A 19,576-nucleotide genomic window follows, 5' to 3' on the forward strand; every position below is an offset into this window, starting at 1 on the left:
GCCCCCACTATTTTAACATATTATAGATGATTTAAATCCTCATTTACCATGCTGCATGTCCCCAGATTCACTGTAAATTCTTCCACAACATGATTGTCTAACCAGAAGTCATTGGTAACACTGGTTGTTATTGTTGCTGTTGTTTGTTGTTGTTTGTTGTTGTTGTTGTTGTTGCTGTTGCTGCTGGAAGAAAGATGTAGATCATAGCTGGCTAGATTCTAAGACCACATTTGGCTCCAAGAAAGAACACTTTGCAGAAGCCAGGGAGTGGAATGCTTCAGCCACCAAGTGGGGATGGGACTTCCACATTGACTTCCACTCTGAGGTCTCAGAAACCTCACAGGCATGAATGGCAATGAAACCCAGGGCCTGACTCTTCAGCTTCTCTGTGCTGTTGAGGTCAGCCAGGATGAGAGTGTGTGCAGCATTCTTCACAGAGAGGCTCCTGCAGAGGACATCCTCACACAGGACCTTCAGGCCCACCAGGCCATACTTGTCAGCAGCTGGCAGCACATCACAGGCCATGGAGTGGCTGTGGAGGTGTGGTGCCTTCCCTGTGTAGATGAAACCCATCATCTCCTTAAAGACATCAAGATCCAGGTCCATGATCTCAATGGGGTTCTTTAGACTCTCCTTCATTTCATTTTCAAACATGGCTCTGAAAACTGGAGAGCGAGCTGCTAGGATTGCCTTGTGAGCCTTGAATTCATGGCCAGCTACCAGCAGGCAGCAATCTGTGAAGAGGGAATTCTCCCATAGCTCCCCTAGATCATCTGTCAACATGTGCCTTGGGTCCTTGATTGCAGGTATCCTCTTCTGTCCAGGCATGTCAAATATGGTTCCAACTATGCTCACCTTGCAGCATATGGTGAACTGGTCTTCAGGGAGAAACCAATTCATATGGGAGAGGAGAAGACCTCGAAGGAGAAACTTTTTTAATCCCCTGTGTTCGTATTGCAGAAAGCATTGGACATTGGAGATCTTCCTACTTTGATATTTCTCTCCTTGGGAATTTATGATCCAGAACTCGAACTTTGCCAGAATTGGGCTCTCCAGAGCGCTGAGCAACTCCAGATAAACTGACAGGTAATCTTTGCTTTCTTCATCAACCCCATTTGGGTACAACCTCAAACACCATGCCACTTCCTTACTGGCCTCTAATGAGAACACTGGGCTTGTAATACTTTTCTGATGTACCCCCATGCAAAATGAAAAGTTGCTAATGGTCCAATTATAGCAGAATTTCTGGACATTGATCTGTGTGTAGCCCCAGCTCTTGAATTCCAAGTCCCCTGCCATTTCTGCTGGCGATAGTTTGGAGGTTAAAGTTGGTCTGAGAAGAAGAACTAGAAGTTATTTATTCTTCCTCCTGTTGGATACAATTATAGGTATACTTTAGATTTTAGATTGAATTTCTTTTAGATTCCCTCTCTCTCTCTCTCTCTCTCTCTCTCTCTCTCTCTCTCTCTCTCTCTCTCTCTCTCTTTCTTCTTTTTCGGTCTGACTTTCTCTGCCTCTCCTGACTTCTCACCCTACACAACTCTCCTCCCCATGCTCTAAACAAAATCTATACTAATCCTGTCATATTGCTTCAGGGGGAAGGGATGCCTCAGCATGTATCCACCACAGTACCACTCCCTACCTCACCATACCTGGCTATAGCAAAAATATCCTGGATTTCATTTTCTAACACTGATGTTGTGACTCGGATTTGAAAAATTGCAGGTTAATATATTCATTGCCACATGAAGTTTCCATCCAACACACCACTCACTAGAACTCTCCATCCAAACACCAGCAAATGGGTAAGCTCCCTCTCCCACACTGGTGAGTGTAAATATCTCCTGGTTCCAAGGGAGGGCTGTTGAACTCCCAGCCACCCTGTAGTATCATTGTGGATGGAGACAGTCCCGGTCTTTATGATTGTCCTTTTTGCTGAGTCCTCATTTTAGGACATTTTCCCTTGGGTGAGATTTCCTCTCTCCTCTGTGTCTTTTTCTTTTCTCACTGCTGAGAAACCCCAGGCCTGGGTAAACCATTCTTCATCTCTCTACCCACTCAGGTACTGGCCTGAGCTCAGACCCCAATTGACTACTTGAAATCATTGTGATCTGTCCCTCCTGTTATTTTAGTTAACTTATCCTCAGGATGCTTCCACTCTCACCCAGAAAGGATATGCCTTTGCAGCCACTCCCAGGATCCTTACTGAGATGCCTCCCACTCTTTAAGGCTTCCGAATTCACAGGCTACATTTGGCCCCAATATCCACTAAGCAATGACTCATCATTGCTGTTTAAGGACACTTAAATTTTTTTTACAAGTCTCTCACTAGCCATCCAGATAAATGGAAAGATTTCTATGCAGGGTCCCCTCCCACCACCTCTATATCTTGCCATTTTACTTCTTTGCTCTCCCTCCTGCATACAGGCAGTGACAAGACTGCCTGGATTTTGGTATGATAACCACTGAGGAAACAGTGTTCCCCCTTGATTCTGACATTGCCCCTGTGGCTGAGGTTAGCCTCCTCTCTCTGCTTTCTCCATTGCATGTTTACTCCCTGCCTGACCCAAAACCACAGGGCATAAAACATGCTGTGCTAGAGCAGAGTTGCAGATAGACAGAGCACAGATGCAGGACCTGCCTCTTACTCCCTGCACCACCCCAGGTGCTTGCTCTCTTACCCTGCCCCACTTATGCCCTGCTCACACCAGTTTGAGTTCTGCCTATGCTTCTGTGCTCCTGGGCCCCCTCCCCCACCACCACCACCACTGTCAACTCTCTGGTTTCTTTCCATTCTCTTCTGTATCAGTTCTAAACCAGGTGTAACAGCTGACCTGCTCAATGAGTAGATCAGACCCACTGCTCTGGCTACAGTAACAGAGGCTGACTATGGAGAAAGCAGTGACCTCTTGTCCATCAAACAAAATGTGTCCATTTGTATGTTTGTCTTTTTAATGTTTTTATCTGCTGATAAACAATTATTTCTGCCATTCCAAGATATAACAAACATGTGACATTCCTCCAGGCAGAGCTGTAGCTTCAGCACCACCTTGGTTTGGGGCAATCTTGTGAGTGTCTGCCATTTTTTCTATGGGCAGATAAGGTTTTTCTATGCTATTGCTTCAGTGCCATTTTAGCTAAGGGAGGTCACATGAATGACTGTATCTTCAGGGCCATCTTAGTTAATGACAGTCCCATACCCACCCACAATCTTTTTTATGGACAATTCCTGCCTCACTGCCTTCCCATCTTAGAACATAATGACTTAGGGTTTCCTATGTCTATCCTGCCTTGGTAAATAATAATTTTAATATTAATTTAAAGATCTACAACAGTAAAAAAGTTAAAGTGGTCACAGGTGCGTGGTTTCATTTCTGGGTCTTCAAATCTACCTGTCTGTCACTGTACCAGTACCATGCAGTTTTTATCACAATGGCTCTGTAGTACAGCTTGAGGTCAGGGATGGGTGATTCCACCAGAAGTTCTTTTATGGTTGAGAATAGTTTTTGCTATCCTAGGATTTTTGTTATTCCAGATGAATTTGCAAATTGCCCTTTCTAACTCGGTGAAGAATTGAGTTGAAATTTTGATGAGGATTGCATTGAATCTGTAGATTGCTTTCAGCAAGATAGCCATTTTTACTATATTGATCCTGCCAATCCATGAGCATGGGAGATCTTTCCATCTTCTGAGATCTTTGATTTCTTTCTTCAGAGACTTAAAGTTCTTATCACACAGATCTTTCACTTCCTTAGAGTTAGTATTATTTGTGACTATTATGAAGGATGTTGTTTCCCTAATTTCTTTCTCAGCCTGTTTATCCTTTGTGTAGAGAAAGGCCACTGATTTGAGTTTATTTTATATCCAGCTACCTCACTGAAGCTGTTTATCAGGTTTAGGCATTCTCTGGTGGAATTTTTAGGATCACTAGGGCACATGCTCCACTATGTTTATAGCAGCCTTATTTAGAATAGCCAGAAGATGGAAAGAACCAAGATGTGTTTCAACAGAGGAATGGATACAGAAAATGTGGTACATTTATACAATATGGTACTACACAGCAATTAAAAACAATTAATTCATGAAATTCTTAGGCAAATGTATGCATCTGGAGGATATCATCCTGAGTGAGGTAACCCAATCACAAAAGAACACACATGATATGCACTCACTAGTAATCAGATATTAGCCCAGAAACTTAGAATATCCAACATACAATTTGCCAAGCACATGAAACTCAAGAAGAAGGAAGACCAAAGTGTAGAAACTTCGCTCCGTCTTAGAATGGGGAACAAAATATCAATGGAAGGAGTTACAGAGACTAAGTTCAGAGCTGAGATGGAAGGACCATCCAGAGACTGCCCCACCCAGAGATCCATCCCATATAAAGCACCAAACCCAGACACCAGAAAGATTTTGCTGACAGGACCCTGACATAGCTCTCTCTCTTTTTTTTTTTCTTTGTTTTTGTTTTTCAAGACAGGGTTTCTCTGTATAGCCCTGGCTGTCTTGGAACTCACTTTGTAGACAAGGCTGGCCTCAAACTCAGAAATCTGCCTGCCTCTGCCTCCCAAGTGCTGAGATTAAAGGCGTGGGCCACCACGCCTGGTCATAACTTTCTCTTGTGAGAGTATACCAATGCCTGGCAAATACAGAAGTAGATGCTCACAATCATCTATTAGATGGAACACAGGGCCTCTAATGAAGGAGCTAGAGAAAGTATCCAAGGAGCTAAAGGGATCTGCAACCCTATAGGAGGAACAACAATATAAATTAACTAGTACCTGCCAGAGCTGTGTCTCTAGTTGTGTGGGGAGCCGCCCTCACATTCGCCGTTACAAGATAGCGCTGACATCCTGAGTTCTAAGTGGTAAACAAATAATCTGCACATGTGCCAAGGGTAGTTCTCCACTCCATGTGCTCTGCCTTCCCCTTGATGACAACTCGGCCAATGGGCTGCAGCCAATCAGGGAGTGACACGTCCTAGGAGGAGGATAATTCTCCTTAAAAGGGACGGGGTTTCGCCATTCTTGCGCTTGCTCCTGAAGATGTAAGCAATAAAGCTTTTGCCGCAGAAGATTCCGGTTTGTTGCGTCTTTCCTGGCTGGTCGCAAACGCGTGTAAGATAGTTGCATATGTAGCAGAGGATGGCCTAGTAGGCCATCAGTGGAAAGAGAGGCCCATTCGTCGTGCAAACTTTATATGCCTCAGTACAGGGGAATGCCAGGGCCAAGAAGTGGGAGTGGGTGGGTAGGGGAGTGGGGGCCGAGGGTATGGGGGACTTTTTGGATAGCACTGGAAATGTAAATGAAGAAAATACCTAATTAAAAATTTAAAAAAAAAAGGAATGGAGATAGGTTAGAAGTCTGAGGGGTTCACAGGAGGGAGGAAATTCCATCAGAATCTGCTTACATTGTCTCCTTGGAATTCAGCAACACAGTGAAAGGTGGTCAGGCCAGGCGGTGGTGGTGCATGCCTTTAATCCCAGCACTTGGGAAGCAGAGGCAGGCAGATTTCTGAGTTCAAGGCCAGCCCAGTCTACAGAGGGAGTTCCAGGACAGCCAGGGCTACACAGAGAAACCCTGTCTGGGAAAAAACAAAAAACAAACAAACAAACAAAAAAAAAAAGAAAAGTGGTCAGACCAGAAAGATTCTATAGAGTTGGGGATTAGACTGGTAGTTGTGGTTTTACAAGAAGTGAAGGAGAAGGGAAGATCTACAGGCATCTTCCATGCTTCCCCTCAGGATTGGACAGTGAGTTATCAGTGAGTGTGTTCTGGAGTTAGGCTCTAGAATACAGCAATGAGTTAGCCTGTGGGATCTTAAAAAAGAATTGTCTCTGGGACTCGAAGGAGATGCACGCAGGCAGAAAGTAAGGCTACAGCTGGTGTTATGACATAGTTCTATAGATGAGACTGGTTGTTGATTTTGGAAGAGAGGTGTTGGTCATATCTGTCTAGCTCCTAAAATCCCTTAAGGCGTTTGAATGATGATTCTAAGAAAACACTCTGTGCAGAAGCCAGGGAGTGGAATCTTTCATCCACCAAGTGGGGATGGGACTCCACCATTGACTTCCACCCGGAGCTTTTAGAGACCTCAGAAGCATGAACTGCAATGAAATGGAGAGAGCCCGAGTCTTCAGCTGCTCTGTGCTGTGGAGGTCAGCCACGATGAGAGTGTGTGCAGCATTCTCCACAGAGAGGTTCCTGCAGAGGGAATCCTCACATATGACCTTCAAGCCCTCAAGGCCATACTTGTCAGCAGCTGCCAGCACATCACAGGCCATGGAGTGGCTATGGAGGGTTGGAGCCTTCCCAGTGTAGATGAAGTCCATCATCTCCTTAAAGACTTGAAAATCCAGCTCCTGGATCTCAAAGCAGTTTGCTAGTCTCTCCTCCATTTGATGTTCAAACATGGCTCTGAAAACTGGAGAGCGAGCTGCTAGGATGGCTTTGTGAGCCCTGAATTCATGGCCAGCTACCAACAGGGAGCAGTCTGTGAAGAGGGGATTCTCCCACAGCTTGCCTAGGTCATCTGTCAACATGTGTCTTGGATCCTTGATTGCAGGTATCATGTTCTGTCCAGGCACGTTTAAGATGGCTCCTACTATGCTCACCTTGCAGCAGAGGGTGAGCTTGTCTTTAGGTAGAAGCCAATTCCGATGGGAGAGGAGGGAATCTCGAAGGATGAACTTACTGAATCCCCAGTTTTGCTTTCTCTGAAAGCTAGGGACATTCAAGCTCTGTGTATATTGGTATTTCTCTCCTTGGGAATTTTTGATCCAGAATTCAAACTTTGCCCTAACTTGTCTCTTTGGGCAGTTGACCAACACCAGGTAAACTGACAGGTAATCTTTGCTTTCTTCATCAAACCCATTTGGGTGTACTCTCAAACACCAGGCCACTTCCTCATTGGCCTCTAAGGAGAACACTGGGCTTTTAATCTTTCTCCTAATTCCCCCCATGCAAAATGATTTATTTATTATTATACATAAGTACACTGTAACTGACTGACTTCAGACACACCAGAAGAGGGCGTTAGATCTCATTATGGGTGTTTGTGAGCCACCATGTGGTTGCTAGGATTTGAACTCAGGACCTTCCGAAGAGCAGTCAGTGCTCTTACCTGCTGAGCCAACCCGCTGAGCCATCTCACCAGCGCCAGTCTGGTTTTTAATTGGATCTATCTAAAAAAACAAACAAACAAACAAACAAAAAAAACGCATGCCCTCAAGTTTTTTATGGTACTTAGGTCCATAGGTAGTAGCACAAGAAGAATAGCTATCACCAGTTTACTTTGCTTGCTAGGGTCAGTCTTCCATAAATAAAGTGATCATGTGAATCTCTGCACAGAGATTGCTTATTTACCCTTGTGCTTGTCTTACACTGATTCCTGCCTTAAAAATGATCAGAGAAGGGGTGTTTTCCTTAACTGGTCAGAAGTCTGAGTGTTCACAAACTGGAGGGAATGTGGCAGAGCTCCTATATGGTTCTATATGGTGGGCAGGAAGCAGAGCCCCAAAACTATGAAGGTGCTCTTCTTCTTTCCTTTGTGTTATTCTAATCAGAACCACCAAGCTTATGATGACTCTGCCCAATTTGGTTAGTGATCTTGTACTTTACCTCAGGAAATCCTCATTGGAAATCCTTTTCAAGAGCCATTTAAGGGTGTGGTTTAGGGATATTCTAAATGCTTCTCAATTCAATCACTTTAATTGGCAGGAATCACCTCTTACTCTGCATTCTCCCCTGATGAGTTCTGTCCTTTATAGACTTGGACTGCCATGCTTTCTCTGCTAGTCCTGAAAAGGGAGAGATTTTGCTGCTTTCCAAGGGCTGCAGCATATATTGGAGAGATATCAAAGATTTGTTATTACTGCCCTTATGTACAATGAAGTGTAAAATTCTGCCTATATCTCTCATCTCTCCAGTGTGTCATGTCTTACACCTATAGTCTAAAGGACACAGAAATAACTACAGTGATTCAATTAGTTCATATACTCCCAGCTCTCCTGTATGTCTGTCTCCAATGCTACTTATCCCTCTGGATAAATCAATTAATTTGTTTTGATTTTTGTTTCCTTCCTTGGACTTATTGCTATTATTAACATCAGTGACTCTTTATCAGGTTGTTTTATGAACTTGGTGGGAAGGACCAGAGACTCAGATCAGAGTTCTAAAAAACCTAGAATCACATGGTTCACAGTTTCTGGACACTGGTATCTAAATTGAAGATGTCTTAACCAGACTTTCCTCCAGAGTTGATCTAGCAGTTGACTTTCTAACATGTTTATTGTAAAACTAACTATTATTCATCTGTATTTATTATCATCTCTGAGGCTTTCTGCCTCCACATGCCAACCTTGGCCTAACCCTGGAAGTTTTGAGTTTCCATAAAATCTATTCTACTCCTAGAATGTTTTTAGCATCTGAGAGTTATATCTGAATAATCTCACTCCTTCCTAGTTCATTCTGAGCGCTGGTTGGTTGATTTAAGGCTTCTCTCCGGGTAACCAATTCAATCTGAGTTCTGTCAGTTTTTCCTGAACTGCTCTGCTTGACCTCAAATTAAATTTGACAATCAATTCTACTCTTTCTGGGTCTCTGAATCATTCTGTCTTTCTATACCTTTGTCTCCATTGTTCTCTCTTCTTTCTATCTCTGAAAAACTCTCCTGGAAAACCTACCTCCTCTCTTTCTTTTCTCTGTATTCTGGCTTCTTGGTTTTTTCATTATTTATTTTATTACTTTGCATCCCAAATGTTGCCCTATCACAGTCCCCCCTCAGATTTCTTTAGTCCTTCCCCATCCCCTTTGCCTCTAAGAGAGTGCCCCATAGCACTTCCCCTCCTTGGGGCATTAGGCCTCTCCAAGATTAGACACTCCTTTTCCACTGAGACCAGACAAAGTAGGCCTCTACTACATTGCACTTGGCTCCTCCATGACCTCTAGGAGCTCACAGATGAAATACATTTTGGGGTGGACCATCTCAAACCATTGGATCTATGGTTAGATTGTCACACATTGTGTTAGCTCAGGCCTTGTGTCCTAGTTTTCCTGCAATTTTTTTTAATAGCTGAGTAACACACCATTTTGAGAATGTACCACGTTATCTTTAGTCAGGTTTCTAATTTCTGGCCATGAGGAATAAGGAAGCAATAAATATGGTTGATCAAGATCTCTGTGGTAGAGAGAACCATCCTTTGGATATATGCCCAACAGTGATATAGGTGGGTCTTGAGGTAAACTGATTCCTATTTTTCTGAGGAATCACCACAGTAATTTATGCAGTGGCTGTAAAAATGTTCATTCCCACCAGCAATGGAGAAGTGTTCCTATTATTCCACATCCTGGTCAGCATGAGATGTCACTAGTGTTACTGATCTTAGCCATTCTAACTGATGGAAGATGGAATCACAAAGTACTTTGACTTGCATTTCCCTAATATCTAAGAATGTTGAACATTTTTAAAGTGATTTTCAGCCATTTGAATATTTCCCTGAGTTCTCTGTTTACTACTTGTACTGGCTACTTTTAGGTCAACTTGACACAGGCTAGAGTTATCACAGAGAAAGGAACTTTAGGTGGGGAAATGCCTCCATGAGATCCAGCTGTAAGGCATTTTCTCAATTAGTGATCAAGGGGGGAAGTCCCCTTGTGGGTGGTGCCATCTCTCGGCTGGTAGTCTTGGGTTCTATAAGAGAGCAGGCTGAGCATGCCAGGGGAAGCAAGCCAGTAAAGAACATCCCTCCATGGCCTCTGAATCATCTCCTACTTTCTGACCTGCTTGAGTTCCAGTCCTGACTTCCTTGGTGATGAACAGCAGTATGGAAGTGTAAGCTGAATAAACCCTTTCCTCCCCAACTTGCTTCTTGGTCATGATGTTTTGTACAGGAATAGAAACCCTGACTAATACACTACTATAATCAATTTTTAATTTGCTTATTGTTTTTTCTCAAGTATCATGATTTTCTCATATATGTGTATGTACTTTACACTAACACATATATGTGTAAGTGTGTGTGTGTGTGTGTGTGTGTGTGTGTGTAATATGACAGAAATTCACTCTCAGTCAGATGATGATATGGTAAGTAAAAATCTATTTGCATTTTGTAGGTTACTAATTTATCAAAATGGCAGTCCTCTATAAAGAAGCTTTTCAGGACCATCAGTTCCTATTTATTAGTTCTTGATCTTACTGCCTACAGTATCTGTGTTCTTTTTAGAAAGCTGGCTCCTTTGACAATGAGTTCAAGCTTATTCCTCACATTCTCTGCTATGAGGTTCATTATACCTGATTTTATCTTGAGGTCTTTGATACATTTGGACTTGATTTTTGTACAGGGTGAAAGGTGTGGATCTACTTGCATTTTATATCTATATGCAGCCATCCAGAAAATTGGAACAGAGTTTGCATCGAATCTGTGGATTAATTATTTGATCCATGAACATGACAGATCTTTCCATCATCTGAAACAATCAATTTGTTCAAAGACTTGAAGTTTTTTTCATCATACAATGCTGAATTACAAAGACAGCTGAAATATGATGGTTACACCTTGGTGTTATGTAGTCTAGCAGTTTTAAATTCTTCAGACAAAATTGAAGGGTCATGAAAGTGGTCTGCATCATTTACTACAATTATACAAGGGCCAAAGAAGCATTCGCTGATTTTTAGCAAAGATTGATTTCAGCTGTAAATAGGATAATATGAGATTCAGAAGTCAGAAAAAACTGAAGCTTTGACTTTTGAAAATGCCAATTCAGAATGCAAAGGGGTGGTTAGATATTTAAAGGCAATATTAGAGCAAATAGAGGAATGGTTTAGACATAGAACTGATATTGGATCTCATGTGCATGGTGCTAATTTTAAAGAAGCAATTTCTAAAGGTATTAAGAAAAATTTAAATGGCAGATGGGTTAATTGTGGTAAGCAAGGTCATTTGAAATGGATTTTAGGCAAGGCACTCCTGGAACCAATTTTTTTTTCTAGAAATAATCCAAAGAGAAGATTTCAGCCTTCTGGGATATGCAGAAGGTGTGGCAGAGGCTGGCATTGGAGTAATGAATGCTGATCAACAAGGATAGGCAAGGATAACCATTCAGCATCAGAAAAGGGGACCTCCTGCACGCTCTGATATCAAATTTCATTCAACCTTTCCCTGTCAAGGAACAGACCTGCTACCCAACACAGGCAAATGTAGAAATTAGAATCTAAATCTTTAACCATTGCAATGCCAGAATCTTAGATGCTAGCAAAGACAACACAGTCAAAAACAGCTAGGACTTTATGTTTAGAATAGAGCTCAGGTATACTAACACAGTGCCGCAGACCCTCTGGACCCCTATGTCTGCGTGGAACGGGTCTCTAATCATGGGTGGGCAAAGCGTCGGATGAATTGACAGACAGATGCACACAGGAGAGGTTGTGTGTAGAATCTGAATGTAATTTGTCAAATTGAGCATCAGACTTTTTATGCAGAAGACAATAAGGAAGTTGGGTGACACACCAGCAAGGTACAAAGAGGTTACTGGATTTTTACATAAAACAGAGGAATGCAAACACAGAAGGTCTAACAGGAACCACCTGGGATAGAATTCATTGTTAACAACTGGGATCAACAAGGGCTTCACATAAGATTCACTTAATCTTAGAAGCCAGGGTCAAGGGCTTCATGCCCTTGCCATAGTTCCTATTTTAGTATATTGTATAGTCCACCTTCCCCTTAGGCCATTGTAAATGCGTGTGTATGGGTGTAACTCAGCTATAGTCTTAGAAGCCAGGTGTGAGGTCTTTACTCTTCTAGGGCAAGGGCTTTCACACCCAAGTCATGGTTCTAACTAGGGAGTTCCGTTCTAGCTAACCATCTCATGTATAATGTAATACTCTAAAACCACAGCCCGATCTACTTCCTAAACCATTGTAAATTCCTGTATATGGGTGTAACTCAGCTATAATTCTAAGTATCTATTCTGGTTTCTCCTACAGTCAGAAACTTCTTTCTTCCTTGGTGATGGTAGATTCCTGTGAAGGGCAGTGACCTAACTTTTACTCAAAGTGATAGTGTAATACCAGGGGCAGTACTGAATTCCAAGCCCAAGGTCTTGCTCAAGGATGTTCTAAGACTCTTTCACTGATTTATTGTGGTCTATATTAAATGCTTCTGCTTTGCTTTGTTGGATAAAGCACAAAGAGATAATGCGTTAGAATTTGAAGATTGTTGGATGTGCTTTTCTGCTTCCCCGCCGTTTTATGAGGGCATAGCCTTATTTGGAAATTTTACCCTGCTTTCAGATGCTAGGCAGCTTCCCTTCGAGTCAGTTCAGCTTACCTTGACAGAACTCTCTGGGGTAAGAAGTTGTGTGTTGGGCCCAGGCATGCTTCGAGGCCCTTGCTAGAGATTAGCAATAACACATTTAGAGTAAATAAAAATGGGTTTTAAAGAGACTTCATAAAGGTCAAAATATAGCTCAATTCTTACTGTTACCTTATTTACAACTCCCCAATCCTACATTGTGTCAAAAAATTCATAGATTAGGTTTTATTGGAAGTTAAGAAATCATTTTCTAAAACATATATAATTCATTTTGTCACTGGTGTTTTTGTTGGTTGCAGAAAATAGAGAGCGTTTTTGCAGATGGCTATAAAATATTTAACTAAGTGTGGACTGATAATGGCTTCAAAAAAGATTTAGCATGGTAAACTTTTAGGCTATTTGAGGCATTTAGTGTATAGAGATTGTGTGTTTTCTCAAAACTTTGCCCTCAGATTAAATAAATTAGAAGTTTTAGATGCTTGCCAGAAACTGTTAGAAAATTTTGGATTTTAATCTTGGTTTGACAAGCTACCTCTTACAAGCAGGAAAGGAAAGGAAGGAATAAAGGAAAATGGATTTTAGAACTCTCCCAGGGACAAAGAAAAATCGGGGAATGCCCTGTTTTATTCTCTCTGGCCCCTACAGGAGAAGCTCTCTACCCTCTTTCTATTGTCTATGTTTGGTGCACCAATCACGTGTCAATTCATGTATGTTTTTGTTTCATTGTCTGAATGACTGACTGTTTTATGTTTCATGTTAAAAAAAAGAAAAAAATAATAAATGGTTAAAACTTTACCTGCTGAATCACTCTCAGTTTGCATAACTGAGGCTCAGAGGCCCCTCCCTTTAGCCAAAAATCAAGCACAGCAAAAGAGGTCCTGCTGAAAAACTTGTTTTTAAAGAAAAGGAATCTACAGTTCTAAGACAAATAAGCTGATAGTTGTTGGGTTTTTTTCCCTAAAAAATTCTCTGCAATTTTGTGATTATTGTGTTTAGCATATGATAAATTGCTTTTTTATCTTATAAGTATAGCTATAAAAAGTAAAATTCTTTGAATGATCTAAATTTATAAGATTCATGTAGCCACTTCATTTGGTTTTTGATTGGTCTTAAAGGTATAAATATGATCTGCATATCTTGCTCATAGAGAATTGACTTATAAGTTATTTGGGTATGATTAAAAAGGTATAACACTGGTTACAAAGTTAGCTTAAGTAGTAACTCAGGGCTAGAGTCATTTTCAAACAAAAGCACCTGGCATAAACCAGCCCAGAAAACTAGTCCTCTAAAGATACTTCTAAATTGAGATAAAATTTTGTGTAATTCTTATCCCAGAAAGTAGACTTATAGAGATAAGATTTTAAAACAATGTCTCATAATGTTGTTCCACCTATAGGGTTGCGTACCCCGGAGCTCTTGACTCTAGCTGCATACGTATCAAAAGATGGCCTAGTCGGCCATCACTGGAAAGAGAGGCCCATTGGACACGCAAACTTTATATGCCCCAGTACAGGGGAACGCCAGGGCCAAATAGGGGGAGTGGGTGGGTACGGGAGTGGGGGGTGGGTGGGTATGGGGGACTTTTGGTATAGCATTGGAAATGTAAATGAGCTAAATACCTAATAAAAATGGAAAAAAAACAATGTCTCTTTAATAGAACATTAAAATTTACACTGTCATGCATTCATGAATTGGCAGCCAAACTTCGTAACGTGATAGTGATGTTTCTAGTATTGATTTTAAAGAGAATAAATTGTTTAAAATTGGGTCTTGCTTTCCAAAAGTTATAGATATATTCTAATATTGCAATAGAAACTTAAAAATTATGGTTAAAATTGCAAGTGTCCCATTGACTGCAGTTTGCAATTTGATCAAAAGCTTAAGATTTTTAACTCACCATATATTGTAATTAAGATAATTATAAGAGTAATCATCTTTGAGAAAGAGTATCAAAAATTAGAGGCATAGACAGTTAAATTGTTCCTCTAAAATCGGTCCTTATTACAGGAAGGCCAAAATGCTCAGATTAGAAAATATATACATTTGGGTTGATACTAAGCTTAGAGCAGCCTCAGGGAAGCTTGTGCAATGTTTCTTGTGTTTTGCAGACTGCGCCTAGGGAAGTTCTTGAAACTTCACCCCTCCCTGCCTTCAGGGGGATTTCTTTTCAGCTAAACAACTTTTTTTTTTCAGATCTACCCAGGTGTTGTTCATAATAAAGTCTAAATTCAAGATTTATAAAAGGTCAATCAGGCTGTAGAACTTATAAAGACATTACAAGATAGCTTGCCTACTTCATATAAAATTATTATAGATTTGAAAGATTATTCCTTTTATATCCTGTTAATTGTAAAGAGTTTACTTCTAGTGAACTGGTTACCATTAGAGGGTTTTGCCCCTAGGTATGGCTAATATAGTCTTACATTATGTAAGAAATTTTCATTGTCCAGGCTTCAATACAAGAAACTAAGACTTTGAATCTTTCAGTGTATATTGTTTCCTGGGTGAAACATATTTTAGCTAATGCCTCTAAAGGGAAGTTTAAAGTTCTGAGGAATAATTGTTGCTCCATAAGATTCAGAGGCAATATTTTTAATATTTAGGGTTTTAGTTATACTGGAAAATTGTGGTACAAATTTGCTTCAAAATTTTATTTTCAAAAGCTTCCAGGAGATGTTAATTGGCTAAAGACCTCACCTTAAACTCACCACAGGAGAACCTAAGCCTTTGTTAGGTGCTTTCAAGTGAGATTCAAATTAACTGGTGAGAACCAAAAAGGCTTTAACAGAAAGTAGAGGAAACTTCTATAATCTATTGGTATCGATTATAATTGGTAGTAATCAAATATTAGCTACACATTCTAGTTATTGTTATTAAATGTGTCCACAGCTATTCTTTGGCAAGAAAAAAACATTAATGTAAAATCATTCTTCTTCACTTTAAAGTTTTAACATCCCATTATAAAGCTGCTGTGGTGCTAATTAAGAATTCCTTGTTCCAAACAGCAATTGGTTATTGCAGAATATTGATATTTGACCTACTACATACCATCATTTTAAATAAAATTGATACTCATCCTAAAATTAAGTTAGAAATTGCTTATATACATGCTTTTGTATCTTCTATAAATTCATGCATGCATGCATCCCATTTACTGTATTTAAAAACAACCCTTCTATGAGAAGAAAGTATATGTGAATTGGATTACATGTTTATTCTTTTGAGTTTCTGCCTGCTTTAGCACAGATAATTAAATTATGTGCTGTAGATGGTGTTTTAAAATGTTGAAGATTGCCTGGAAAAGACCTCTTAAGACAATGCCACACTAGATTTATATCCCAGATAGATTATAGAACTTATACAAAAATAATTGGCCATTTAATCTCATTCTTTTTTTTTTAAAGGTACAAATAAATAGTTTATTTTATTTTTTAAGATTTAATCTCATTCTTTACATCATCAAAATAGTAATGGCTTAAAATAATAATTTGGTACTTAAAATAAATAAATAAATAAATAAATATGCATGTCATATTGAAAAGATTTGCTCTCAGTGTCCTCAGTTTCTACCTGTTCCACACATTGGTGTTAATTCTTGAGGACTTATACTTAATCAATTATTGCAAATGGATACTCATTTTTAATTTTTAAAAAAAATAAAATATGCACATATGACTATTGATACCTTTTTAGTCTTTCTAATTACAACTGCTTTAACAAGAAAAGCAACTAAAAGTATAGTTAGTCATTGCCTGTGTTGATTTTTTTTTTTTTTTTGCTTGCTTGGTGTTCTAAATCAAATTAAAACTGACTATTACAGCCAAAGATTTGAGATGTTTTGTCAACAATTTAATGTTACACATGTTACTGAGATATTTTATAATTCTCAAAGACAAGGTATTGTAAAACTTTAAAAACTATACCTTCTTTAAAAACAAAGAAGGGGGAAAATTATATCCCTGTGCACATTATTTAAGTCACATTTTTATTTAAAAACAAAAAACTAGATATAATGTCTAGGGCAGATAAAAAGGATCCACTTGTTGGCACATGCCATGATCCTGTTCAGATACTTAATATGGGGAAAAGGGGAAATGTTTCTGTTTTTTCCACAGAATTCGACAAGAGCATACTAGCTTCCAATGTGACAGGCTGACCTGTGACCTGTGAGTGTCCTGACAGTGGTGACCAGAAAGCTGTGTTGAGTGCACAAAAGAGGAGAAATCGGAGAGCAGCCACTTACAAACAGATAAAGAAACTTCGTATCTCCACCATGGGCTGCAGCAAGGAGTACCAACCTGGTGCCAACTTAAAATAAAAACAACTAAAAGAGCTGACTCGTGAGGCAAAAAGACTGTTACAGAGAATGTACAAGATGCTTTCATCAGAGACACTGTTTTTGGCCATTCAGGCCAGCTCCTTATAGCTATGAAAGTTTGTGTACCTTACCTATATGCTTATTATTAGATAATTTTAAAAGTTAAAATTGCCAATCTTGGCAAGTCTTTTCATATTCATTGAAATTCATGTCAATTAACTAATTGTGTAGATCCTAATTTAGATAAGGAATCTACTGTTATGTTTTTGTAAGAGACCTGCTTATGTTTTGCTGCCTATTAGAGTTAGAAAATGATCCTTGGTTTTAAAATCTGAAAATGCAAACTTTAAAAAGGTATCTACCACAGCTTTAGATCAGCAGCTACATACTGCCCATTTTGTTAATGATAAGCATAGGAATATTTCCATAGCTTTGTCAGAGCAACATATTATATAGATAAAAATTTGGAGGCAAAGGATAGCATCCTAGAAAGTCCTTGAGCTGACCATGGGCTTAGAATTCAGGAAGAAAGTTGCCTATTCAGTGACATTCAGAATTGCCTCTGGCATTACACTATCACTTTGAATAAAAGCTAGGTCACTGTGTTACACAGGAATTTACCATCATCTAGGAAGAAGGAAGTTTAAGACCTAAAGAGGAACCAGAGTAGATACTTAGAACTATAGATAGCTGAGTTACACCCATACACACGTATTTACAATGGCCTAGAAGAAAGGTGGACTACTAAAACTGGTTTTCAACCTCCCCCTGGCTTTCGACCTTGTTGCCCTCCCTTTTAGGGCCCCTATTGGGACTCCTATTATTGATTTCCTTCGGTCCTTGGGCATTTCAGAAATTGACCCGATTTGTTAAATCTCAAATTGATTCATCTCTTTCAAGCGCATTTGTTTCAGTTCATTACCATCGGCTGGACGTTTGTGATAACAAGCAGGTTGCTGGAGAAGAGGTAGACATGGATACCACTCATCACCCTCTTCTCGGGGAGAGAGACTCAATTTCCATTAAATGCTTAAGTAAGACCATTCCCCTCCCCCTAAATTCGGCCATCAGTCTCATGCCACAAATCATTTATAGATTGCCGTAGTCTGTGCTTCCGACATGGTAATATACATTCTCGCCACATTGGAAACTAAACAGTCATCCCAGGCTAGACACATCAAAAAATTGGAACTTGAAGCCATCGCCCGTGAGAGTTGTCAGACTAAGTACTGCACAGAGATTAGTCTAGAAGCTGTTAGTCTCTGAGAGGCATGTCTGATTGCATGAAGGTTGAGTGCCCTGGGGTCCTTCCCAAAAAAAAAAAAAAAAAAAAAAAAAACCAGCACAGGAGCAGGTCAGGGTTACACTGGGTAAAAATCTGTGGGCCTGAGAGTCAATCCTGTACATGGCCCCTAACATTACACACTGGGGATCAGACCTCTACCTCTACCCACGGAGCTTGCTTTGTTCCTTAATCCCTTGGCTGGCCCAGGTTATACCCAACAGACTGGGACCATTAATTCAAGCCTCATAGATGACTTGTCCTTGTGTCCTTCGTGGTTTTAGAGAATCACCCAGTGAGCAAACAGACGTTTAGGCGATCGTTAAAAACATGGCTACAAATTTATTATACAATATGCCTTTATAAAAATATTAAAACGGGGGGAGATGTTGGGAGCTATTAAGACAACTCTTGATCTCTGAATTGGGCCTCTCCCCCCGAGAAGAAAAGGGGGTCAAAAGCGGGCCACCGACGCATCGATTCCAAGAACAACCATGGGATGTTCCAGCCCTAAGTCATCACCGATGTCCTGACCACACCCTGATACCACCAAGTTCCTGCTTCCCCGTGTAGCTGCCAAAAGAAAGAATTTCTATTGTCCCCCTCCCACTGATAAGTACTTCTCCTTTTGCTTGTATTGACCCACGCCTCCTGCTGATAAGTATCTGTACTTCCCCTTTTGCTTGTGCATTTAAGCCTTGGGCCTTTCTCAATACATTCGGGGTCTTGATGCAAATCAGAACGGTTTCTGTGTCGTTATTCCCACAAGACCCTCGTCTCTCTCTACCCCCTCCCCATTTGGTTATTAGGAGAAGATCCCCTTGAGACCCTCGAATAACTGGACCTGCTGGACGGGTCACATCAGGAAGAGAGAAAGATCCTGAGCCTGGCTTGTGCTTATGAAACCGCAAATCCCTTGCCCAAGAATACACTTTGTTAATTCTGAGATTCACCAGAGCAAACCAATTTCACCATTTTAGTCCACAATTAAAATCAGGCTTTATTAAGTTTTAAATAACTACCAAGAGGTTAGAGATCTATATGCTGATCCAAAGGCACTCAGGATGATATTTAGCTCTGCAAACAACCATAAGGAAGCTCTTTTACTGACTGTGCAGAGCTCGAGCACAAGGAGTTGTGGTAAATCTTCAACTCTCCAACCCCAATAAGCCTCCCTCAAAGGCTGCCTACACTGTGAGTGACACAGAGAGAAGAGAGAGGAGGAGTGAGAAACAGAGATGAGAAAGAGAGAGACAAATACAGAGAGAGATAGACAGAGAGACACTAAACAGACAACTAGTAGAGACTGCCAAACATCCAGACTCCTAGAAAGAGGAGAATCTGGGGCTGTTTTTCAGTTTCTGGACACTGGTATCTAAACCAAAGATGCCTTAAAAATATTTACCTTCGGCAGTGACAGCCTAGGCAACTTTCAAATAATTTCCTGTAGAAGTAACTTTGATTTGCATGTATAAATTGTTGTCTCTGAGGCTTTCTGCCTTGGTCTGCTGCCCTAGGACTAGTCCTGGAAGGTTCTAGCCCCCATCAAATCAAAACTAGGCTTAGAATGTTCTCAGCTTCTGAGACTTACAGCTGAATAAGGTCCCCACTTTCTAGTTCTTTCTGATCTCTGACTGCCTGATTTAATTTGTTCTGGCTC

At 40.4% G+C, this 19,576-nt stretch overlaps 2 pseudogenes; both read right to left on the bottom strand.

Moving 5' to 3' along the window:
• On the bottom strand, window positions 202-1,299 carry Gm4982 (predicted gene 4982; annotated as a pseudogene).
• Gm9141 (predicted gene 9141) lies at window positions 5,935-6,973 on the bottom strand (annotated as a pseudogene).

This window comes from Mus musculus, chromosome 3 (assembly GCF_000001635.26).
Source record: "Mus musculus strain C57BL/6J chromosome 3, GRCm38.p6 C57BL/6J".
NCBI classification, from domain to species: domain Eukaryota; kingdom Metazoa; phylum Chordata; class Mammalia; order Rodentia; family Muridae; genus Mus; species Mus musculus.